Here is a 26273-nt window from a genome sequence, read left to right as displayed (position 1 = left end):
GTTCTATCACCTCCTCATCTGGCCTTGAACATCACCTCTGATATTGAGTGACATCAATCATATATTTGTTTGTGTGTGTGCCTGTGTGAACGCGAGTCATGTGGTAAAAGTACGACCCTGCCAGTCTGTCCGCTCAAAAACTTTAAATAGCGGGGAAAATACTTTGAGTGTGTAAGTGTACGATGCACACTGAGGATGGCAAAACTTTTACAGTTGTTTTCCATCAGATGCTTCACAGTTTCTATACATTCTTATTGGCAGTCTTACTAAACTTTGCCAAAGGAGTGCTAACAGAGACATCTTAGCTTGAATTCAACCAATTAAGCCCTGAAGGAGGCATATAAGCTAAGTAGAAATCATGTTTCCCATTTCACAAGAGCACCATTATTGGGGCTATTGACAAAAATGGTCAATAAGCTCTGGTGTTAAAAGCCTCATAAATGTGTTTTAAAGCTGTTTAATTCTCCACAAAAATCAAAATAGTGTAAATAAATAAAATATCCTACAGCATTTTTATAAAGAAGTCCTAAATCAAGAAAATATAGATGCTACATAGCTTTGTTGTAAGGTTGTACAAAAACATCACAAATATGACGTGATGAAGATTGTTGATTGAGCTGTGACCACACTGCTGAAATAAAGCAAATACTATTTGATTGGACAGCCAGAGGCATTGTTCAATTGGAAAACAGTGTCACTTTTTTTTAAAGACATTTTCCATTTTAACTTGAATATCAACTCCGAAGCATGAAATCCAATGTTCCATTCCATCTTCAAAGCACAAACCACACAGGGGGCACAGGCTGAACAGCTGAAACTTTAGCCTGTTTGAAGAGCCAGGCAAGACAAGGTTGACTAAACAGTGAAACAATAGGTGGCAAGACTAAAGGGCTTGGCAAAGATCAAGTTGAAAGTCTTTGGGCAGACTAGTGGCCAATAAATCTGAAACACAGATTACATGACACCAAGTGAAGTAACTAGATATATATTCAAAAGTAAAGGACCTCTACATTAGCCTTGAGTGCTGATTTGAGGTTGGCAGATAGCGTAAGAGAATAAAGCCATGTCCGTGATAGATTAGTACTCACTGTGAATTTTAATCAAGCTAATCTGCAGCTTACTTTATGACTGCAATTTATCAAACGCTGGAAAAATAATCTATAAATCTGATCTGACAGTATAATCTAGTGGTTGGAGAGACCAGTCTTGCACCTGGGAGTCCACGTTCAACCAACCCATGACATAAACTATTCATCCTCCTGAAGAGTGCTTGACCAAAAGACCTGAGTATGTACCAGCTCCAGGATAGCAGTTCTGTAGCTGACCTTACAGTCTGATTTTGTTCAACATTGACAGTGATTAATAATCATTTAGACGATTCATAACAATTTATTCCAGTTCATTTTCAAATGATTAGCAATAGTCAGTACTGGGAATACAAACACAGGGTAACCAAGGTAACACGATTTTTAGAGAGAAAACCAAATTGCTTCCTTATGCACAAGGACAAATTACTAACCCATTCCATTAAATATCAAGTCCTACAATTATGGGGCTCACTGAACTATGACTAATATCCCTGTCTTCAGTCACATCAGTGTAAATACACTGTCATACATATGAAAAAACACCATTAACCTTCACAAGCTTTACCTAATGTTGCTGCTTTTGTTCCCACCAGAGCCAATGGCGGAAGATTTAGAAGGTCCTGAGCTGGCTTATTACCCAGAGCATCTCACACACAAAATCCACTCCAGCGTTTAATCCGGCAAGATGGAGACACAGAAAAAAGATCAGGGCATTCAAGATGACTTGGTGGCATTTTGGAGGAGCAGTATGTATAGGCATGTGTATAGGTGTGTGAGCCACAGATGAAGAAATAAAAAATGTCTAATTCTAAAATGACAATATTAAATAACTAACACAGGGAGACCACAGAACATCTAAGGCTGATTTGAAGTTAAAGTTACCCTGATAATAACAATAAACTTGAGCATAGCTTTATTTAGAAACCACATAGCATGGGTAAGCGGAGAAAAAGATAACACTGATACTTCCTCTAAATAGCCTGGATTAAGCAAAGTTAAGCTCTCTACATGATATATATCCACATTCTTCGATGATGAATAGGAGGGTGGTTGCATGCGTGGGAAAGCATGTCTGTATCTTAGCAGCCTTGACTAAGGACTGGGGGAAGAGCCATGGTAGGACATGAGGACTGATGACCTCTTCTCATGCAATGCCACATTCCTGTCATAACTAAGTTGAAACAGGCCTGGGACAACTATAGCAAGCAGCGTGAAGGGGACGGGGTCACAGTTTGGTGGAATATAGGGGAGACTGCCACCCACCCCTCGCAAACCTTTTTGAATAGGCTGCCTAAATCCACCTAGACTGCCACTGGACCTAGATGGTTCAGGAAGTCACTTGACGTCATTCTACCGCTTGACCTTTGTTCCACTAGCAGGTGATGGCAAGAGAAAGCAAAAATACGTTGACATGCACTAGCAAAATTGGCATCTATTTTCAAAACAAACCATCCATATGTTATGTGGATGGGTAAAGCAAGTGGATTACTCCAATTTGACTGTAAATCATTGCATTTTTTGTTTCAGAATTATATGACTTTTTAGCTTTTTTACATTTATCAGGTGCTTATGTATGTATACTCACACCAAAATGCATTTTGTAAAGTTGTACTGTGTCAGCCTATTTTAGGTTCATCAAGCAAATATGTCATTTGAAAAATGTGGCAATAACAAAATATGTAGCTCCAGTGAACCTGTGTGAAGTTGGTTATCCCTCTGAGGTTCACTCTGACTAATGGTTAAAAAAATGGAGCAGAGAGCTGACCCATAGATCATTTGATATTGATGTTTGAGACTTCTGTGACTCTCGCTCTTGCTCTGATGGGAACTCCAACAGCTGCTGGTTTCCACAGTCAACTTAGTGGGGCCTTAAGGGAAAGTCAGGGATTGAAAGACAGAGAGAGAGAGAGAGAGAGAGAGGGGCCGAGCAAGAGTGTGATGGGAATACATGTTCCAGACACCCACTCACTTATTGATCCATTGACCTTGCCTCCACTGACATGATGGGCTTCAAGGACAGACCGCTATCCAAGGTCTATCTTTCTCCGTTTTCACATTACATTTCTCCGGAAGTTAGATACTTTCTATGGCTTAATTGATTTAAACCTTATCAATGGGGTCCTAATGGGAAAACTTTACATTGTTTACTGTTGAGGCTAGATTGCAAGGGCACTTTTAGTGAGCGTTTTAGAAGTGGTAACTCTAGAGGAAAAAAGCACAGGGCACATCCTAATCCATTTATCAAGGACAATCACAGCAGGGAAATGCAGCAATCAATAAGTAGAGTACCTTAAAGAGCTTCCATGAGTCAACAGCATGTAATCTTAATGGTTCTATACATATATATACTACCAGTCAATACACCCCAACTTTCAGAGTGCTCACAAATTCCACAGAGACTTAAATGCTACACTTGGCCTCTGTAGCAAAGCCATAGGCATCTAAACAGAACACAAGTCTGGTAAAACCTTGGGATGAAGTAATTAGTTTGCTTTTTCTATTTAAGGCCAATGCTGACATTCTACCACTCAAATCAGCTGATACTGATGCAGTTTTATTGACTTCATGTAAACTGCAGGTAAATAGATAAATCATCTTACATTAGGGGTGTGACAGTACGTGTATTTGTCCCAAACCATACTGTACAGGATGTTGGGTATGGTATGCACCATGACCCAAACAATCACTGTCAAAATAGTTTAATAATCCACTTACTCCGACATGTGGAACAATAATTCTAGCGTGCAAGTTCCACCCAGAACATTTTGGCAGCGCACCACTTAGCTGTAGCATCCTCGTGGATGTATGCTAGCCGACTTAGCCAAGTTAGCCTGTTTACCCTGGTGTGTCACTGCTGCCAGAATGACAAATGAGAGACCCATTAAACACTGACCAAGTGTTCACAAGAATAAAAGTTAAAAATAAGACCATAAAACATACAAACAATAAAAGCATAAGCCACAAGATAAAGTCAACGTAGAAACAAAACACAGGCACCAAGGTACCCTAAAAGAAACACACACAAGAACAATCACAGACAATCATAAACATCTTAGCACTGGGGGCCCGGAGGAGCAAGCTGTTGGCAGATCTGAGGCTGTGAGATAAACATAAAAAGCTCAAGCAAAATGCAGGAAGTCCACATTAATCACACGGGCAGTGAAGTTCACAGTCAATTGTCTATTTAGTAAAGAGGAGTGGCAGCCAGTATGAGCCAGTGTTTCCTCATAAGAGGAGCTTCTCTCCCACTGCAACACAAACACCAAATTAAATCTTGTACTTTTGGTTGCCATGGTGATACACGTGGCTATCTTAAAATAATGAAGTGACTTTCAACTAAAAAAAAACAGGATATAAACAGGATGTTACTTTATTCCAGTGCTAAATCATGTAAAATAAAAGGTCAGCAAAATCCCACTCCCACATTTATTATGGTCAAATATTCACATTAGTAAGAATACTGGAACTGTGGTGGTAGATGTGCTGGTAGACATTGCCAATTAAGTGACCCAACATGGGGTCCCAGTGTTGAGAAACCTTGCTATATTGTGTCAGTTTTATTGTATGTGCATTCCAGTACTTTAGATGTTCATATCATAAAGTATGATTTGCTTTTTGCCATGCAGCATAGTAACTTTCTCACAGATATGTGTGTTCACGTGTATATGATGTTGATATGATACATGATAGGTTTCATTTGAAAGCACTGGCTTCCACTTTCAAGTATGGGACTTGCTTGTGGGTGTTGATCATTTCTTAAAGGGTTTATATTTATGGATTTCTATGGGAATCATATAACCTTTAACCAATAGTAGTAATGGAAGTCACCTGTATTCATAATCATAACCAAACCCATAATACATAAGGTTGAGTAAAGTGTCAAACTATGGCTCTCTTATTCTGAATTTTCTTCAACTGACCTATAACAGTATTGCTTTTAGTCTGCCAACACTGTCTGCCAATATATCACTGCAGCTCTACAGTTTGCACCATTTAAAATGTCCTTTAAGACCTACATCTTCAAAGGAAAAACATCTTTAAAAAATGGCCCTTGATCAGCTGAGCAACTCCATTTCAGAGGTCCAGTCCTAAACACTGGCCCTGACAGCTCTATCAACTCCAGTGGGAATGAACCTAACCTACAGCAGCTCTAAATCTGTTCAAATACATCATCTGCTTAAACACTCCTAAAATGTGAAAAACTGTTCACAAAAAGGGACAGGTTCGAGCTAAGTGTTTACACTGCATTTGCTCTAACAATCATAATCATGGGATTAGCTCAAAATGAGGGGAGTTGATGGGCCCGGACTTGAGTGTTCATTTGTTGTGTGTTTAGCTTTTTTGTTTTTTTTATTACATCTGTTTTGTATCCAGAAAGATGTTGGATATGGAGGAAAGAGGGAGAGAGAGAGTGTACGAGCAGGATGGAATGAAAATAGTTGGATGGTGTTCTAGCTCTGCTGATTTGAAATTCTGCGATTGTTAATATACTGCAGGCAGAACAAAAATAAAAACACTGAATTTTTTTGTAAAATAATAAGGGTTTCTCATGTCATCTAACTTCACTGGTCCAGTCATCTGTTGTCTATTCTAAACTGCCTCGAGCAGTATCCTCATGTTTAGCAAGCAAGTAATTAGCATTTCCCTTCAGTAGCCAAATCGAACCATCAACAGTCCATAATACATTTGTGCACATATTGACTGAAGAGTTGAAGATGCTTGGGGATAACTTCCGAGCAATAACAACCATGAAAAGAAGCAGGCAGAGACTTTTATTTATTTAAACTAAATTATTTTATGTCTAGGTTTTGAATACACCTTTTCTTGGAGAATTCTTTCTTCAAATACACTCTGTACTGTCAGTAAATGTTGTTCAACTACAGTACATATTTAAGCTTTGGAAACTGTACTGCAGCTCTGACCTAACCACTGCTGCTATCATATATTCGTGGATAATTATTACCCCAGACGCCCTCCCCAAACTCACTAATTAGGTTCCCCAGAGGAAATCAAGAAGAGATGTGGATGCCACATTCTTGCATCCTCTTGAGCACATTCAAGTTAATGACTGCACTATCAGTAAATCAGCATTCAGAAGATAATTATGTCAAAAACAAACCCCTCAAAGCTCTCCCCCCACCATCCCCAAAGAGCCCCCTTATCCTCCATGAGACTAGATGGCGCAGGGCCTATCTGTGGGAGCTTGTGAACACAGAGGGATGTGTGGTGGTTGGCCTGGACTCAGCCAAAGACCTGGCAAGTCCAATTATACTCAAGCCATTTCAAAGTGCATCTAAAGACAAATGTGGGATTTTGCTATGGTGCTAATTAGGGGCTTGGAATTATGAGAGACCTCACAATGCACATGACATTACCACAATAGTTGGATCAAACTGACCCTGAAATAGTGAAGTACTAAATATTTTTAGTGACAAAAACACATTTAAATGGGATCATCATATAAAAAAAGCTAAAACCTCTATCACAACTAACATGTCATGTCATTGAAAGTAAATCTTTCAAGCAAACAGCAGATGCTCAACATGTGCAGCACAGACAGACAGACGATCCGACTGACATCGACCAATCAAACTGTCTTCTTGTAACAAGATAAACAGTATGTTTGTGAGACAAAACAGATCAAGTATGTCAGGAGGAGGAATGAAGCAAAGGAATGGAAAATATGTATTGTGAATGTGAAATAGAACAGCAATGACAAGTATGTTGGCATTAAATGCAGAACACAAAACAGCAGTCTCAGCTATCAAAGTAGAGGTGGTAATAACCACCAAAACAGAACAAAAACAAAGAATGTCCAAAAATAGCTGCTGAGCTTCGTAGGTGACGCAAAGCTACAATTTTGAAATACCTTGGTCATGAAGTCAGAATGGATGAAATCATTTCCCAGAATGGTGGAGATGAGTGTATACTAAAAATAATCGCTCCATATTTGAGTTTGGCTTGAATCAAACTGCGGGGGAGGGGGAAATCTTAACAATATGTTAATTAGTAAGGTAAATAAAATATTGTCATCTCTTCTCATTGTGGTGATGGAAATGTGTGGGTTCAAAAAAAAGTACCAAGACATATTCTTGACCTTTCTCTCCCCTTAGTCACGGGTGCTATCGCTTTGTGATGCATGAGCAGTATGACAACAATCTGACTGCTTTGTAGTTCCTTTTCTGTGCCGGAGCACGAAAATACTGGTTACAGAAAGGAAGATTTATAGAGGTCCATTGACAAAGGCAAAGGACTAACAAACATCAGCCCAGGCAACGTGGCCGGAAACTGAAACAAACAATATGGCCTTTGAGTGTCCCTGTCCAAGGATGACTAACCATTTGTATAACAGACTAAGTCTACTCCAATTTTTATGCGGTGTCAAAGCCAACCGAACGAATAACACATCAAAACATGAAGAGCAAGGCTGAAGGTGTTGATTTATTTATTTTTTGCCAATAATGTGCTACAGTATTTCCGGTACAATACTTAATTTTAATTTTAATAGTGTTAGTCTCTGCAAAAATACAATAAAACAAATAAAAACATGTGACGGACTGTTTATGCTCCTGTTATATGTGGCCGGGCGGCAGGAATTTTCTGGTAAACTGTACTTTCCTAAATTTTCCTAGCGTAGTTGTGGTGATGTTAAAGGTGGTTGCATACATACAAATTTAGATTAGTTATGTTTTGCTGTGGTGTTGCAGTTTATTTGTATTGCCCAATATCACACAATGTCTCAACAGCCTTTACAGGCCCACAACAGTAACAATTTGGTTTTAAAACCAAACTCTTAAAGAAGAAAAAAGGGAAAACTCTATAAAAACTCCCTCAGTATATTAAATGGTGTAACACAGTCTTGTCATGTTTTAGTGTTGCTAAGGGAGAAAGTTGCTTGCAAATTCAACAATAACAGAACCAATGTCTTGTAGCAAAAGGACTGTATAACGGTTTAATCAAACCTGCAGTTTTAATATCATTGATTGTGCAGCACTACTGCAGATAATAAGAGGTAATAGAAAGTTTGATTCGACTCACCTGCCAGGCTATGCGACTCCCTGTTGTCTTGAGTGTTATTGGCCTGAAAGTCACAAAAGTAGCTGATTCAGACAAAGCCACAGGGCATCCTAAGGCTGCAGCCAATTTGCCTGCAAACAAGGAGAGCAAGAGACAAGAGGTTAGATGTCAGCTTAATGTCACCATTAAGCGCTCCTGATGAGCACGTATTTCTGAAGAGTAACAGAGAAAGGCTCATTAAAAAAGATTTGACTTTTGACTTAACGTTCACATTTAAATCAAGAGAAGCACGGGACAATTTATGATTCACAAATGCCTCAATAGTCAATACAGCAAAAGCTAAAGAAAATTTCAGGGACAAGTATATTGTAGTATTACAAACAAATTCACAAAAAGGTACAGCGTGTGCCACTGCTTCAATTCCTATAATTACAACAGTGCATAAAGGTAATTCCTGCACAAGGGTTTGGCCTCTGGGTTACTCTATAATCTAAATTTCTATACAAGGAAAGAGCAACTGAGCTGTTTTCAAAAGTCTTGAGTATGTAAAACTTAGACTGTACAAAAGTGAGCAACAGAGAGAGCTGTGATGTTCGTACAACAACTGAGGGCTTGCGGGTACCGTGCTATGTGGATCACTCCCACAAGAAAAAGAGACTGGAGTGAGGGTTAACAGTGCTGGGGTGGAGGTATCATGGTCCTATATTTCATAACAGAACTAACCTATAAAACCTGTCTGCTTCAAGCTGCTGCCAGTCAAGCATGTACAGCTCAATATGATATAAAGCTAGACTGCTTTGTCACTATGAGCAAAAGAACATAATCTGTGAGGGCAAAAAAGTGACAAAAAGAGAATTTCCCCTTTTCCACAAGAAAACGGTCACACATCATCTTGAAATGACCTCATCACATGTTTAGCTGTTATGAAAAAGGGATTTTTCATGGGCAGTTCCTCTCTACGAGGCACCAAGCTGAGAATGAGCCATGACAACACATTGCACCCACTTGATGTTACATAAGCTTCATAAACATTCACATCAGCTAGCCAAAAAGCCACTGTGCATTAATAACGCCGGCGGACTAGCGAACCATTCCAAAGCCATTCTCCGCAACGCTGTCACGTCCCAATTCTCATTAAAAGCCATGAGTCAACAGAAATTAGACAAGAACCACTCCCCTGCCCTAAATTCATCCCTGCAGACATGGCATTCTGCTTTTGCCCACTTCATACTGTAGTCTGCTCAGGCAAGAAATCAAGCTATATAAGGAATTGTTAGTGTTGAGCACAGCTAGTGGCTCTAAACTATTAGAGCCAAGGGTTTAGAGGTGGGGAGTCTGTTTACACTGAAAGCTTTTTTATTTTTTGTTTTAAGAGGGTCCACTTGCTAAACATGACTCAGGCTTTAATGCATAATCCAACACTAATATTGGCTGCCGGTGGGCAGGATGGGGGGGGGGGGGGAGGTGAACAGGGTATGTTTGTGTGAACACATGCAGGTGTAAGTGTTGTGCACATGGCCATATTTGGGTGAGTCCTAGTATTTGCAAATTGCAATTTTGATTAAATTAATGTTATGTACATATAATATTTCAATCACACTTTAATGGACAGTGTTTAATACCTTGATCACCTTTTTGCAGAGCATGCTAATGGCTTAAAATGGCACTGTTTTATAATTGGACTGATGTTTGAGGTTTATTCTTACTAAGAAAGGCAGTAAAACATAATCATACACTGAGAGATTGACCAAGAAACAGTATAAGAGAAACCAAGCGCAACCAAATGTCCCAATAACAGTGCGATCACTTTCAAGTTCAACTGCAAACTAGAAGTCCAGCAATGCCCTACATATAATAACTAAAAAGAGAAAAAATTAAAAAATATGAGTACAGTCATGCCAATTCTCCCCTGGGCTTCCCTTTGCTCCTGGTTTTAGCTGTGACCACTTCCTTCCTCTGGCTCTAATTGACTGTGCACTATTTCTACACGAGGCAGCAAACTAAACAACTCCATGTGTCCCTGTATGGCAGTTAAGCAATGGCAATCAGGACAGATACAGAGCTGTGCGCACCAGGCTAACGCTATTGTGATGCAGACTGTTTTACTGCATCCCAGCAGCATTATAGCATTCCCACTCGCTAATCTGTGCCTGTATCATAACGCCTCTCCAGGCATTCTTGATTCACAAGCTGTTGTTATGATGTCATGACGGACAATTTTCCCACATAAAATTTTATCGCTCTCAGACCGTCACCGAGATTCTGAGTCGATCTGCCGGGATAGCTGAGTGTGAAAGGTTTTAAAAAGTTGAAGACCTGAGCCTTGGACATTATGCACATGCACTGGGGCCTTTGATCTTCGACTCCAGCTAAGACTAAGCGATCCCCATGGAAAGGAAACATGCCAAGCTCAACAGAGCCTGAATCAAAGACTTTACTTAGCACCCAAACCACAAACGACATTATCGTACTTAGTTGGGAACGTGAGGCAAGAGAAAGTTTCAAAGACATTGACATGCTACCTTATCACGATCCTATTCATGAAAGACAGACCGTTGCAAAGAAATATGAGTTTTAGAAAATTAGTAGAAAGTTCTGGGAGAGAACAGTCGTAGATGCGATTGGGTATTTTTAAGCTGAATGCCGCTCAGCTTTTATCTGGAATTCCTGCAGCTGAAACTGATTCATTTTTTTGACTTGACTAAAACTGTTATTAGGAAAAATGTTGCATTTTGTCCTAACTACAACTAGGCTAACTGCAGTTCCTAGAAAATATACACAAATACAGTATCTTCTCAGACATCAAATTACACCGACAGACAGGAACAGAAACAGTGCACCTCCTCAACATTCAGTAAACATTCTGGTGTCTGCATGAATTGCACAGATGTTTCCTCCTCTCAGCAATGTGACTAGATTGGTTGTGTGTGTGCAGACTAAGTGGGCTGAGAGGCCACCGGAGGGACAGCTGACTGTTTGCAATGGTCCACGGAGCATGTCTTTAGGCCAGGACCCTGTTCCCAAGACGACAACAACAACCTACGGTTCAGCGTGACCTTTACGAGAGTTTGGAAAGTTGGACAATCCGGATAAAAAAGAAAAAAGGTTTGAGAAACAATGCAGCTGCAAAGAAAGAATTTTCAAATGTTTCTGATCTGGCATCCCAGCTTATATCAAGTGTCTACATCTAAAATGCATTTCATATAGTACTGTGATTAATAGATAATATACTAAGTATAAAATAAGTATTCTGAGATGTAAAACTGCACCCCCTTCCAAAAATAAACAAACAAAAGATATATTAAATGACCACTAACAAAAGACTCAGACACAAATCAACCTAGCCCACCAATAAGCCAGCCAACCTGTCTCCATGGTGAAAGGATTATGTCATGACTCAAGCATCTAGAGGAAAATACAGCCTGGGTAAGGCCGTGACAAGTGACTGAGTGGATTTAATATTTGTCAAAGAATAAGCGTGTGAGCCGAGCGACTAGACAAACGACTGGAATGGAGAGCTACCCCTGTGCATTAACCATGATGTCATTATTGTGCATCTTGGAGCCAGGGCAGAAAAAAGCATCCGTGCTGTTCCAAGAGCCGAGGACCTGCATCACATTTAGATGGCATCAGACACTATATTTAAATGTGATTCTGCAGGAGGACAGAAAAGGGTTCTGACATCTCCTGGATACAAGTTACTTAACAAGTGCCTCTTTTAACACAGTCTTTACAAGGTACATTCAGCTCCCCCCTCCCTCCATTTCTTCTTCTTTCAGTAGTATTTATACATTTTCTCCATCCCTGTTCTCTTCACAACTCCCCAGCTTTCTGTTCCCCTCTCTCCATATTATCGGTCCCACTGCTCAACTCCCAGGGCGGGCAGCTGGCTCTACATCAGACACATCCCAGGACAAAAGGGTAACTCCAGATTGTCGTGGTGAGGGCAGCCACCCGTGGCAGCGCTCAGCGGGATTCCGGTTGTTCATGGTTGGCACTAATTACAGATCGGCCAGACTCGCCAGAGCTCTAGAAACTCCAGTTAGTACAAAGAAAATGCAGAACTGGTTTAGACAGAAAAACACAGACTGACCATTAAAACTGTCTCCACTTGAAGCAAGGCAGATAAAACACGGAGTGATGTAAACTCAATAGGGTGGCTTAAAGACATCAATCAGGATCAAGCACACGCTCCCTGGGGAAGCCTATTAACTTGTGCAAGGCCATAATGTTGCAGTTTTATTGCTACCCGGAGGCGTGATGTAGCCTTCGTATGGAGTATCAATGTGTGGAGTTGAATTCACACTACGGGCTGTTGTAAAGCTAATTGCAAAGATAATCCCCCTCTCTCCCTCAAGCTCCATGTCTCACTTTACAATCATTATCGTGCCAGAAAAATAGTTTTTTTTTTCAGCAAAGTTGCACTGAGCTTCTTAAAAGAGCTTCTTTTGCAGGGAATCCCTGCACTAGATGTCTTTATGAATTCAGAGGCCTGTGAAAGACCCATGTTGGTAATTCTGAATCAGTAATGGAATTCAAAGGCTGGAGCCATGTTGGAAGCTCAAAGGATATAGACGGCAATTTTCTATATTTTTCTTATTGTCAACAAATCTCATGTGCAGAGTAAACCAACAATGGACTCAAACTTCTTACATGTATTATGTGTGCATCCAAAGCCTAATATATCATATTCCTCTGTGCTGTAGACTTCTGTTGTTGTCCAAAAACTATTAAAAATAAGTCAATGAACCACATCGTTGCACTTGGTGACCATGATGATTATGGTAGTTTTAGGTAAAAATGGCTCCAATGACTAATAACAGCTTTGGAGCCATTTCTAAACATCTCATTAAATACAGAATATAGAAAATCATCAGCCATATTCTTTTACAGACTCCCATTTGCTGTGCAAGGAGAGATAATAACATCACCTCCTAATAAAATCCAGCCCGCAGAAGATGCAACCTGCTAATAAGAGAGTACACTCTTTAAAAGAGATCGATTTGGGTTTAGATTTTTGTTTCTCTTAAAAAAAAACAAACATGTTTTTTGCTGTTATTTTCACAAAAATATACATCGGTATTGTGGCATACAGGTTTTTGTATCCAGCCTGAGAACACCATTCTCTACCCTCTCTCCAAAAAACAAAAAACAACTTTAAAACCTTGGCTACTTGTTTCATGCACCCACATTTTTTTAAACATCTACACAACATCTTGACAACCGTGGGTGTATAATTTCTATTCCCCACAAAGATTTGACTGACAAGTTAATAGCCAATCACACACCGGAGGTGGCGATGTGTGTGAATAGTAGACAGCATAAGAAGGGGACATAAAACATGGAATGGCTAAAGCTACAGTAAAAGCTGTGAGTGAAAAGAAGCAGCCTGTTGCACAAGGCTGCTTGTTTGAGCTGACTAAAAGAACGGCATCAGGTGTCAACAAGAAAACTCAGCGAAAGCAAACAGAGTGTTTATAGCACATGCACTGCAACGCACTGCTTAGCAATTAAACACTAAGACATGTTACACTTTGCTCTCTGATTTATGCTGGTTGGAAGCTGTAGTATACAAGCTACCTGCCACTTTTATTTTGGTTGAAAGCAAATTATCTGAAAGCAATCACCAATGGTTATAATCTATATATAATCTATCCAGAACGGTGATGCATTTGATTACAATAAGAAAGGAGGAGAGAGATTTGCAAATGTAACTGACATTGAATTGAAACCACAAGGAGCAAATTTAGGTTTTTAGCATGCATACACACACACACACTAAGAAACAAAAGTGTTGACCTCATTTAATATTTGATGTGTTTGCTCTAGTCATTATTCGTTTTTTTATGCCCTTTACTGTCGCATAAATCGACTCGGTGACAAACCTGTTTAATTAAAGCCCTTTTATGAAGAAAGTCAGCTTGATTAATATGCATGTCCTCGTTTCTGTCATGCTTCCACACGAGACTAATTTTCGCTTAGACAGTAAAAATAAATTAACATGTCTTGCTTAAGTAGCTGAGATGTAATAGGGGGGATTCGTGAGCATGTGCGCAAAAGAGATAGCTTTTAATTAAAAGGAGTGTTGGTGCATATAGGGTGAGTATGGCTATATGTAGTGTGTGCACGCTTGTGTAAATTAGCCAATTTCAAGCTCCTTTAAAAACAGTGGACTAACTTAGGCTCAATCAGTGTTTTCTCTACACAGTAATACAGGAAATGAATGTTTAATTTAAACCAGATCACATTTAAGTTATATTATAATATAATATAAATGAAGTTAATAGAGTTTAGCAAGTCTAAAAAGCAGATTTCAATGACCCTGAAGAAGAAAACAGTCGTTTTCAACTGTTTTGGTGCTTTTCACTCTTTTTTTTTTTTTACTACGTTTACACAAACAACTGGATATGTTTTACATTCCCAACGGCACGATAAACAGAAACGATAACACAAACAGGGACGTTTTATGGTGTAAGAAATGTTATCATCTCCAAACCTAGGTATTTCAGTCCTTTCAAGTGTTCCATCCACCTCAAAAGAGCCATCGTGCTTTCCTAACACTACAAAAAAACAAACACAGAAAGGGTTTCCTCTGATCTCTCCGAGTTCCCATCACGTGTCGGTGCAGGTGTTCTACTCTTGCCCAGAGGGAAGAAGATGTGTTGGCACAAGGGAGAAATATGCATGCCAGAGTAAATATAAGTGTGTGTGTGTGTGTTTATATATTCTCCATTTACATCTTTTCTCTTCTTCAGCAAAGAAAACAAACACACTTTCACAATTTAGACTAGAACTCCGCCTTTAGCGTGCGTTAACGGTGCCAGAGAGAAACCGAGGGATAAAGCGATCCTTATGTTTCAACATCGCGTTTTCACTTTGATCTTACAATATGAGTCCAGACGTATAAAATCATATGAATGCTGGAGCTTAATGTGCTGTAGACTTGTTTGCCAGCCACATGTTCGCTGGCCGGTTTGTGCACAGCCACTGTTCCTGTCAGTCAACAGTCCTCTGGATCATAGTGCTCCAAACTCCTCCTCCTCCTCCTCCTCTTCTTCCTCCTCCTTCCGTGGCCCAGATCTAATGGCTGAATGCCAATATCTGGGCAGGACACCCACCTGCTATCGCAGTTACACACTCACGCACATGGAAGTTTCACAACTAAGCAGTCACTTCAAAACACCGAATCAGCAAACTTGCTCCTCTAATCTGAATAAAGACTTCCGTTTCTTCTTTCCTCAAAGGGCTACGTGCCCTCTTTCACACCATTCTCAGACAGACACGTCACGCTCGTCTCATCCCCTACGGACAATCAGCCAGGAGCCCCCCCCACCCCCCCGTCGGCCTTCCAGCCTGATATAGCTGTGGTATGGGCTGGGGTGTGGGCCAGGGTCTGAAGGAATGGGACTGTTAGTTTTCTGGCCATTTCGATCGCCATGTGATCCAGATCATGTCGCACCTATCGACAAGTACTTACACAAGCGGGGGGGGGGGAGGTACTGTCACAGAGGTACGGCGTGCACTATTATAGCTAATGAGATCACAGCGTGGAGGGGCTGTGTGTGTGCGTGTGTGTGTGAGAGAGAGACTAAAAGGGGAGGGGTGGGGGGGGGGTCTATGAGTTAAACAGGTAATTTGAGATGAGCCCTCACTCAGTCGGGCGGTTGAAAATGGGGTGAGTCTGCAAATTTAATTTGAGCAGCACCAACGAGATTATTTGCGGAAAAGAGTCTTGCTGTGTCAGGCAAGGTCAGGCAGGGGATGTTTGTTTACAAGTGGTGAGGTAGTGAATGCTGAGATGCATTTTCGCTGTGAATGTTGCGTAATCTCTTAACAACTCTGGAATGCTGGGTGACAAATAATGTAAGGTGTGATTTTTCTATGTTTTGCCACTAAATGTATTGTTCTAGCTGCACAGCCTTTGCTTTGCTCTCAGTTCATATTCAAAAGAAGCATAATTTCAATGATCAGAGCCTTCCTGCTTTATTGAGCTTGACACTCATTTGAAAATCTAAATTTCTCAAATCTATGTGTGTGTGCACTCATTAACAATGTGTCTACCACTGGAATTTAATTGTGACGATTTAATATTGTGATACTCTGTTGTCTACACTATTCACAACTCTGAATTAAACACTTTAAGGAATATTTAGCATTTTACAAGATGATTGCTTCCAGTAGGCTCAAGGGGAGTTTAAACTGTAGCTCTGCCTTAAGGGGTTACGTGCACAGGCTCTATAGCCACACTGTAGGATATACCATAGCTGACATGCCAACCCTCAAAAATATAACTACACGTCAGGGCTCCGGCAGTTACGGCGATACCACGTGAAGACCGCAATAATTGTGACTGGTCAGTTCTGGATGCGTGTGTTCTCTCCTTGAAGTTTCCGATGGAGACTGTTGATAGTGACGATGAAGTTTAGCAAGTTTAAACCGGTCAGTAATTGTCTTCATTTCAATAACACACATAGCAAAGCCACTGCAAACCCTCTGCTCACTGTATGTACTTTATCACAGTGAATGAAAGAACACACAACTGCACAACAATAGTCTCCTATTCAGTAAGATAAGGAAAACTTTCCCTTTATATATATATATCTATATATCTATATCACAAAGTGTATTGAAGAACCAGTTACTGTGGGAAGTATAACTGGTCATATACAATACATCTGACCAGTATTGCAGTGGTTCCACCAACAATTGATATATAAATCCAGCTTTACAGTTTAGTGCAATAACAAATACAATTTTGTATACATAAGCCAATATATAATGGTTCTGAATATGTTCTCATGAATACTGGGATAGTGGCCATATTACCTAACAATTCCTAGTATCCCTTACTATTTTAATGGGTGACAATATTCTAACAGTGCCAACACTGGCCCACAGTATAAATCATGTTGGGTTAATATGTCATTATGTTTTGCTTGATGGTCTCTGCAGCTTGATATAGTAATAATACTGTGATCAGAAAGTAGCCACACTGCACTGGCAGCGTTTATTTCTGTCAGCTATGCGGTTCAAAACTTACTTGGTACAATGTTCCTAATAACTTGAATCAGCCGAAGCTGAGGCACAGCTGTATTAAAGTCATCCTTGTCTATCACTGAATTAGGACAAGATTAGAAACTGCCATGAAAAAAAAAAAAAGACAAGGGGTCTTATTGTAAGAACAAGAGATAAGAAGAAGCAAAGCGTTTCTATAGTTCACATTTGGATGGAAATAAGTGAGTCACGATGACCTAGTTTAGCGTTCAGAACAGTGGAGGAAGGTTTTTGTACATTTGCAGTGTCAGGAAGAGCCATTAATAAGTGTGGATTTGCAGAGAAGCACCACACCCACCGCCTCCATCCATCTCATCTGTAATTTATAAGACTTCTGTATTCCACTGAGCTTCATCAAGATGCAAATTAACAACGATACGGAATATTTAGACCTCATAGAATAAAATCCACACGACTAAAGGAAATTCTGCAAAAATCAAGCTCCGAAAAAAAGCACAGTTGAAGTTTCCTACTGCAAAATTGTGTAACTGATGAATGTTCTGATAACCGACAAGCACACACATACAGACTCACACAAGCCATCTCCGAAAACCCTCCACACTTCATCTTGAAAGATGGGTGCTTTAGATTAATGTTGGAGATAGTATTGAAGCTTGTACGTAGCCCTCATCCAGGCCTGTAATCTCTAACAGCAGGCAGAGCTCAGGTTCACCATGGTAAACAAGTCCAACATCAGCAAGGTATGTCTGAGAGATTTCAGCACAACACGTAGCAAGTTATTTTAGGTTTGCAGGGGTGAGTCCAGGAGAGTTAGTGAGGTCAAAACGTGGCCAAAAACAAGTGCCCTGCTGTGCTCTCGCACATTTGAGCGAGCCAGAATTGTTTTAGCCTCATCATTGCCACAACCAATCACGGATGCCTTGCCTTAACTCAAACAAATACTTGTGTAGATAGATCATCACATATCCTGCAAGGGAGGTTTATCCTACCATATATGGAGCTCAATACAGTGTCAAGGCAGTTGAAAGTTTGAAATCATGTTGGGTTTTTTTTTTTTTTTTTTGTCTAAACTGCTTTTCAAGCTCTAACCAAAAAATTCAGATAACAGATAAAACAGATGAAGCACAGAAATGTGAGAAATTGCTTTATAATGAAAACATACCCAAGTCAGAGAAGGCATTCTCTCCCTGCACAGGCTTTGTCTGGAGAGTTGTAGCACTTTTCTCCAGTGTAAAAGTCCCTGAAAGCAGTAGCTACTGGGCCAGACTGGTGCCAACACTCAAAAAAAAGCCTAACTGGAGAAGTTGAGATCAAAAGCCTAACTGGAGAAACACAATTTGTGCAGGGGGGGGATATTTTTCACCTGTTCCAGAGAGACATGATGATAGCAGCGTTACAAATTTAAAAGAGTAAACGTGAAGGTGTGCATGCATGCTAGGTAAGATTAAAATACATGTGGCTGCATGTCCCTTTAAGCACAATGTCGATAGTGGATTTTATTTGTACTTCATAGTTATTTGCTTTACCCCATATCCATCCCCACCCAGATTTAATCGCCAGAAATGCAGAACTGTGGGACCGAGCCTCGAGGCGTTTTACTTTTACATGAAATTGGAAACTGGATTCATAGAGAGATTTTGATCTCTCACCACATATTGTTAGGTTTTTATTGGCCATCTCTTGTTCCAGCCTCAGGGTGTCAGCTCTGTTAGTTGTCAGATTGAGGGAAGTAGAAGGCCCTGGGATTGCAAAACTCTGAGAAACAATATTTTATTCTGACACTATTTCAACAGTTGGAAATAAAGCAAGCTATAGACATCAGACAACAGTTGTTTTAGGTTTTAATGTCTAGTTGAGTTTGTACTATAGGTGGGATATTTGAATAGACTGTATGGTCATTTTGTTACCAGTCAATGAGTTGTTAACTGTGGCCTAAACATCCAAACCAATCAATAATAAATGGCTCCTGGCCATCAGATGACACTGAGGTTACGTTCGCCAGCTTCTGCTGATGCTTTACAGAGTAAGTCAGTATTGAGTATGCATGTTGCTTATGCTAAGTCAATTAGCTGAATATGCAGTACTGCAGAACAAGGCATCTTCAGAGGGTACTATCACTGTTATATCATGGACAATTACTAAAGAAACAAGACTGTGCCTTTTGCACGCTAGCTGGCAAAGTTAACTAACATATTATAAACCAGTTGTTCCCATTTTAAGTTTCTACTGTTGAGGAATAGGCATTTCATTTAAAAACTTACAGGGATCCCATGTCAGACAAACAGACCAGGCAATATGGTATCACTTTTTATTCAGCCACAACATCACTTAATATTCCCAGTCTACTGCTGTGTTAGTTAGTGGGAGCCTGAGACATAACAGAACATATCAAGCTTGGAATGCGACACAGCTGGAGTGGATGCTTGAAGGAATCTCCAAATGAAGTTTTTGGTTTTGAGGTTCAGAGAGTCTACTTGAAGCCAGAGTGTGTGTGTATATACAGTGTGTGGATGCATGCGAAGAATACAAATTAGTGAAGTCTCTAATAATTAGTGCTGTTACTGAGATGTCCGAGTAAAATGCGCTCAAGGAGCCATGACTCCACTTTACCTCACCGTCTGGCTGAGAGAGCTGAGTCTGTCTCGGTGAGAAGATAATCTGAGTTGGAGCAGAGAATTTCTAAACTCTACAAAATCCAGGAGAGGCACTTGAACACTATCATCTTCGGCCCTGTGCGAGCCACCGCCACCGGTGCTGAAGAGCAGGCTGACAGCCTCCTGACACTGCTACTTATATATATGTATATATAAAACATATATCCAACCTATTGCCAAGATCTACAGTTTTCCTTTGAACATATTCAAACATGTAAATGCTCCTAGAAGGCTTTCAGAGAGAAATGAATCATCAGGTCATTTCAAATCAGAAATGGCATTCGGTCTACGTACTGCCACGTTATCATCAGTTAGGCTTTCCACTGACTGCCAAAAGCAACAGCTAACGTAATGTCTGACATGACCCACATCAATCAGCTATTAAACAGACATTAACGAGACATCATGGTGTTTTTTTACAAGCGGAGAGACAGGTGAGAGGTCTGGAAGACGTCAACAATGAAAAGGCCTTACGTCACCCGCTGGCCGTGGTTCAGCTTTGTTTTATGGACCCCACAGGATGATGATGATGGTTGGAGTAGTCTATCCCACACCCACTATTCAGTTCAAAAGGAGAATATCTGACACCATTAAATCACTGAGTCCAACAGCTTTAGCCCATTAAGTCACTTTGCGATATCCTGAATAGCTGAACTCTGCTTGCCCTGAGAGGAGGAGACACGGTTTTAAATCACACGCTCTGGTGAAAGGACAAAGTTTGACAAGGGGGTTAGCAGCAGCGTCCAGCTTTAAGCTGAGTTAAATCATTAAGGTCAACACATAAGCTTATAGCCTTCATATGTATGCATAACAAAACAGCTGTGGCACAAAGACTTATTAGAAAAATGCATTATAACTCATTAAAGAAAAACTTCACCTATCTACTTGCAATCTACTCGTAAAAGTATTTTTTAGATATGAGTATCTTAACTACAGTTTGGCATTGCTGTTGATTAATTCAACAGTTTATTTATTTCATTACAAAATTGTAACCTCAACTAATAGCTAATTAGACTGAAATTTTCAGGGTCAACACCTTAGCTAATAGCTTATCAGCAAAGGCATAACCTTGAGTTTTCCAGATATTCACTAATGATTACCGAGTCAACATTCCTTTAAAAGGTCAAACAGAAACATTTCAAACTATTTAAAACTGATCAGCTCTCATGCTACAAAGAAAACAAAGTCATGCAGTAAAAATTAGTGGCATTAATACCTGCAAGTCATCTTCGGAATGAAAACACCTGACTATCAAGCTTATCAATAATCAGTGTCCAATGTAACATTGGCAGTAGATCAGAGTTTTTCACCGGCCCGGCAGCCAAAAACTGATAATAACTTTTTTCCATAATTTTGGTGATTTATTCGTTGTATAGATAATACAAACAACAGTAAAGTCCCCTTCCCCGCCCTCGTGCATACACACACTGACGGAGAGCAGAGGAGAGAGACGGAGAGGCAAACACGGCATTTTCTCCCCACTAGCTCCAATCAGCTGCTCGAAGTGGAGATAGTGCGCATGGTTCGCATGCGTTGTGATTATTATGTACAATGTGAAATTTCAGCAGTGGCGTTCATCATTTAGCGGTGACATAAACCTGGTCTCATGCTCAGGCAGCCTGGCCAGTGACCCCAATTAATTCTCTTTCATGTCTCCGATTGGCCAATCAACTTACCCTACATAAACTTTTATTGGCCCTGGGCCATAGGGCCATTAGTTATGTCAGAACCTGATAATTAATATCTACCTTATTAGACTACATTGAATGAAATCCCAAGAATAAAACATAGTTCCTAGTAGTAAAAATTCCACATTTATTGCAATACTGTAGAAGAAAATTTGCTATTTATTTTGCTATTTAAATTTGCTAGTTATATGGGAACGTGCATCCTTCAGGAACAAATCTTTGCCAAGCTTTTTCAAAGCCCTTATCTCACTTTACTGCTTTAATGCCTGTTTGAGCACATTTACAACATCGGTATGAGCACGCTAACGGTCACACAGACACACAAGGAGACATGAGCAAATATAAGGAGGCTGGTGAGACAGTGATGAATGCCCCTCTCTCTCTCTCTCTCAGATCAAATACCCTGACAAGAGTAGATGCCTTCTGGTTTGAGATAAGATCCCAGTGCCACTCTGATCCGCTCCTTCATCATCCACCATCTTCTTCTGAGCCGCAGATCGAAGACTGATATGAAAATTACTCATGACGCTGAGACTGTATGAACCCGGCATGACACTGCTGCCATGTCACATACAAGTAGTCAAGTGAAAATGTCAACTGTATCTTCATCTGATCAGGTTGTATTACTACACAGTTGATGAAGTCCAGCATAAAAATAATTTCATAAAGAAACAGAGATTATATTTCATTAAAAAGAAGGCTTTTGGTAATCCAAATACATCTATTATCTGCTGGATGTGTCGAACAAATAATATGATAATTGCACCGTTCATCTGAGTGACTCCTGGAGTCCAGTGGGTTACTTTAATTTGTTCTGACATTTTCCCACCTGGATGACTAAGATGACACTACACCGACTTTTGGTAGGTGCCGTGTTATTGCCTGATAGCTGCAAAATGTACTCTGTGTAAGCCACGACCTGGAGCTGCCAACACGAATTATATCAAGGCCAGAGAGCCAAAACAAAACGCAACTGGGCTCCGACTCTGCCTTGATTGCAGACAGAGCTGAAGTTTTTTAGACGTGGCTTCCAGCCCGAACTGCACTTTTATCAGGCTCCACTGACCTTCTAAAACCTGGAGTGTTTTGTTTGAGGGTAAACTACATGGTCAAATTCCTGATGGTGTAAAACGAGAACAATGTTGTTTATCGAAAAGCAGTGTGACATTTGGAAAGACCTAACTGCGGTTTTGCTTTGTAGGGGTTGAATTCAAGATATGCTGGAGTGTTATACTGATCTTTAGACCTTTAGCCTAATTACCCATCTCACACATGTTTGTTAAACATTTTTAACAAACCTATCAGTTAGCGACGGCAGCTTTTTTCAGTCAACTAATGAGAGTTTTTACAACATTTTCTGCTCAATTTGATCATTTATTCATGTGTACAGGGGAAAAACCGCAGAGTGGGATACTGGGATGAATAGCAAGAATATCAGAAACTAAGATATTCATGTGGCACTCCGCTGATCTTCATGAAGAAATTGTTATTCGACTTGTCCCCCTCCACAGGTGGTTTCACAGCGCTGGTCTAGCTACAGAAACAGCGGTCCTGGGGTGAGTAGAGATCCACCGCCTTGTTCAAAGACATTTTAGAAAGAGAGCTGTATGAACTTGGATTGAGAGGCCATTCATTTTAAATGATATCACACTAGTTATTACAGCTCACAAAGTAGACTTATTTGCTGAAGTCAAAGGCTTGAGTCAGAGACTTGGATAAAACATCACATGAGGGATATGCGTCACAGAAATCCAATTTTGAAAAACTACATTAATGAGATCTGCATCTGGTGTGAGTAACACTACTGTTCTTTTGCAACTGGCCTCTCTTTGTGTGCCAGTGTGGGCTCCTTAACCTCCGGGTCACACCTGTTACCTAGCTCAAACTCTGGCTGAGGGCAAAGGGAGAGGTCGAGGGTCACGGTGTCACATGACACTTCCTTCACAGATCTTTTTCAGAGCCCACACGTACACATGCACTCTGTCAACCGAGGAATTATCTGTTATTTATGTCACTGAGCTCTCTAGACAACAACTGTTTCTGAGATTCATTTTTTTTCTTATTTGCCAGCAAACATGTTTGGAATGATGGGTGTCTAATATCATGCACTGCCTTTAATCCCAGGCTACAAATAATCCGAGAGAGTGTGCACGAATAAGGTACACTGAGATCAGTTATACCAGAGCTGAAAACTCCATCTGATATCATACATTTTGCAGTTTTGCAACGTCCCTTTTATCTGGAACACACAGTTTTTCTACCTATCATAATTCACTTTTTTTTTTATTCCTGAAAGGTTTTGCACTATTTACTGTTGAAGGGTGGTGCATTATTTCATGTTTATCAAGTAGACTGAAGCCTGCACACATGTATAATTCAATAGTTTAATTCAAAAATACTATTAGCTATGTCTTAGGAATATATATTCCATTTGGAAATCAATGTGTTAAAATTAAAAGCATAGATTCAAAAGCACCACAGCGCTGCACACAAACGTCTTAAAATGGCTTATTACACTCAAATTAACCAATAAACACGCTTTGCTTCGATGCCAAAAATACAGCAGAATGTGTTTTCATAGAGCAGATTTGCTGTGCAGTAATGATGCTTTAATATCCAGCACCATCACACTTCGAGCTTCAAGCTGATTAGTGTATTAGAAGATAGAAACATTTGTTCCATCTTTCAGAAAAACAAACATTAAACGCAACACAAGTAATGTATCTGCATGATGGAGTGAAGTAAAACACAACCAGCTGCGGTCGGAGACTCTGCACATACTGAGCTTTTGAGAAATATCGATCCGCTACTCAGGTTGCACCTGTTGTGGGTCGAAGCTAATTGAACGTCAATTAATCGATACAAACTGTTTCCGAGCGTCAAATTAATTTTGACAGTTGTTTATGTCGTTTCTAAGACTTCTCCAAAGACAATATCGTTCTCTTACTCCTCTGCGGCTCTACCTTCGGGTCGTGGACTCAGTTGAACAAAACAAGCTAATTTTTTTTTTTTGGTTTTTTCATCAAGTGACTAGCATTAGTCTCTTTCTAAGCATGTATGGGGTATCTATTTGAAAAACAAACAGTGGAAAGCCTTAGATAAGCTCAAGCTCCGGGTCATTGATCTTTCTGGCAAACAGAAACAACTTTCATCTCAATTCACAATGTGACGGGACACATTGTGAACATCTCACTGCACTGCCATTTCAAGATATGCCTGGAGGCCGCAGTGAGTCATCCATGACATTCCTGTATAACACACACACAAAAAAAGAGCCTTTTGTAATGAAAAAGGTAATTTATGTCAGATTAATGTCATCTCTTCTAACACGCCGCTGTCACAGGGTAGATCAATACTACGGCTGAATGTCTGTGATAGGCAAACAAAAAGGTGAAAGGCAAATAAAACAGTGACTGTTAAGCAGCTGCCGTGAAAATCACTTATATCATTTAGAAATATACCCCACGACTGTATTTCGATGTCAGACTCCATCTCATGTCATTCAAAGATCCTGCAAATCACGACACCTCTGCAGCCCTGCGGAATACAATAGATAAACATCACCACAAAATCACTATCTTCCCCCATCGCTCACCGCAAAGAATGTCAGGTATGTTCACAATCCCGAAATCTCGGAAATAATCCAACAAATATTTGTTCCGCATACTTTGGGAACAGGCATCCGCGGGGCAATTATCAGAAGGCAAATCTCGGCAAAATCCCCCCCCCCCCCACCCCACCCCTCATCCGCTTTAAACAGGTGAAGAAGTAACAATGTCAGACGCCTGCCTTTGTTGACACTGTCAACTCACCAGTGGTAATCAAAACAAGAGCAGGGAGCAAGTAAAAACAAGAACTGAAAACTACAGTCGCACACAAAGAAGATCTCGTTTTTTTATCAAGAGCCCCGGTGTCTGTTTCCAAAGAACGGACAGTTACGAGCGGTGATGCACTTCAACTTTCACTGGCCTGAACTTTTGACACTGAAACTGAAGCATGTTTCACTTTCACAAACACATTCTTCACATGACCTAAACTGAGGGGTTGAATGCGTATTAATGAGAGAATAAAGGATACTGCAGATTCCAGCTGCACAGGGTTTGACATTTATGGGTTTTTGGAGTCTGATAATGATGTTTTTTTTTTCTCTACAGCTGACTAAAGTGACATCCCACCTTGAGGTCCGAGCCTGTCCCGCACATGTGTGACTTTTGTGGAAATATCTGCCAGATGACTTGATGACGCTGGATGAGCAATTAGCCGGCTGACATACTGTATATACAGTGTACATTACACTCTCCGCTGCTCACTGTCAAGCTCTCAACACCTAGAACTGAAATGTTTAGGCAATTAATTGATTAGACGACTGACGTAAAATTCATCTGCAGCTGTTTTCATTATATTTTAGTCATTAAAATGCCAAACATTGGCTGGTTGTTGCTTTGAACGGTAGGTCGAACAACACAAGCTATCTGAAGATGTCACCAGGAAGATGTGATGTGCATTTTTCATTGTTTACCACCTGACGTAAAGACAAAATATTTTCCGATGCCGCTCAGAACACAAAACTAAACTTTTAAAATGCGTACATCACACCTGAGCTACTTTTTTTTAAATTCATGATAAGGCCTTATCATTAAACTGACTGCACTATAAGATTTAGTCTTGAATCTTTTAGTAGAAGCCTCTCAGATAAAGACGGTTCAACACTAACCTGGGAATACAGATATTGACAGGTGAAAATAAAACTTTCACATTTTTTAATTGGCTCATTTAAACACCTGCATTAAAACTTAATTTCTGTCTTCACT

The 26273-nt window shown here is 40.2% G+C and overlaps 1 protein-coding gene across 7 annotated transcripts in view; it reads right to left on the bottom strand.

The window, feature by feature from the left end:
• Window positions 1-26273, bottom strand: part of peak1 (pseudopodium-enriched atypical kinase 1) — a 110840-nt gene that overhangs the window by 82642 nt on the left and 1925 nt on the right. For 6 of the 7 annotated variants that reach the window (XR_006096146.1, XM_042411162.1, XM_042411159.1 and 3 more), the window contains exon 2: window positions 8127-8236. The gene's annotated coding sequence lies outside the window, so the exon portion shown is untranslated. Of the gene's footprint in view, window positions 1-8126; window positions 8237-24923; window positions 25000-26273 lie in introns of all 7 variants that reach the window. The other variant, XM_042411160.1, reaches the window with a different exon arrangement.

Source organism: Thunnus maccoyii, chromosome 5, assembly GCF_910596095.1.
Source record: "Thunnus maccoyii chromosome 5, fThuMac1.1, whole genome shotgun sequence".
Taxonomy (NCBI): domain Eukaryota; kingdom Metazoa; phylum Chordata; class Actinopteri; order Scombriformes; family Scombridae; genus Thunnus; species Thunnus maccoyii.
This window is presented reverse-complemented; position numbering and strand designations above follow the sequence as displayed.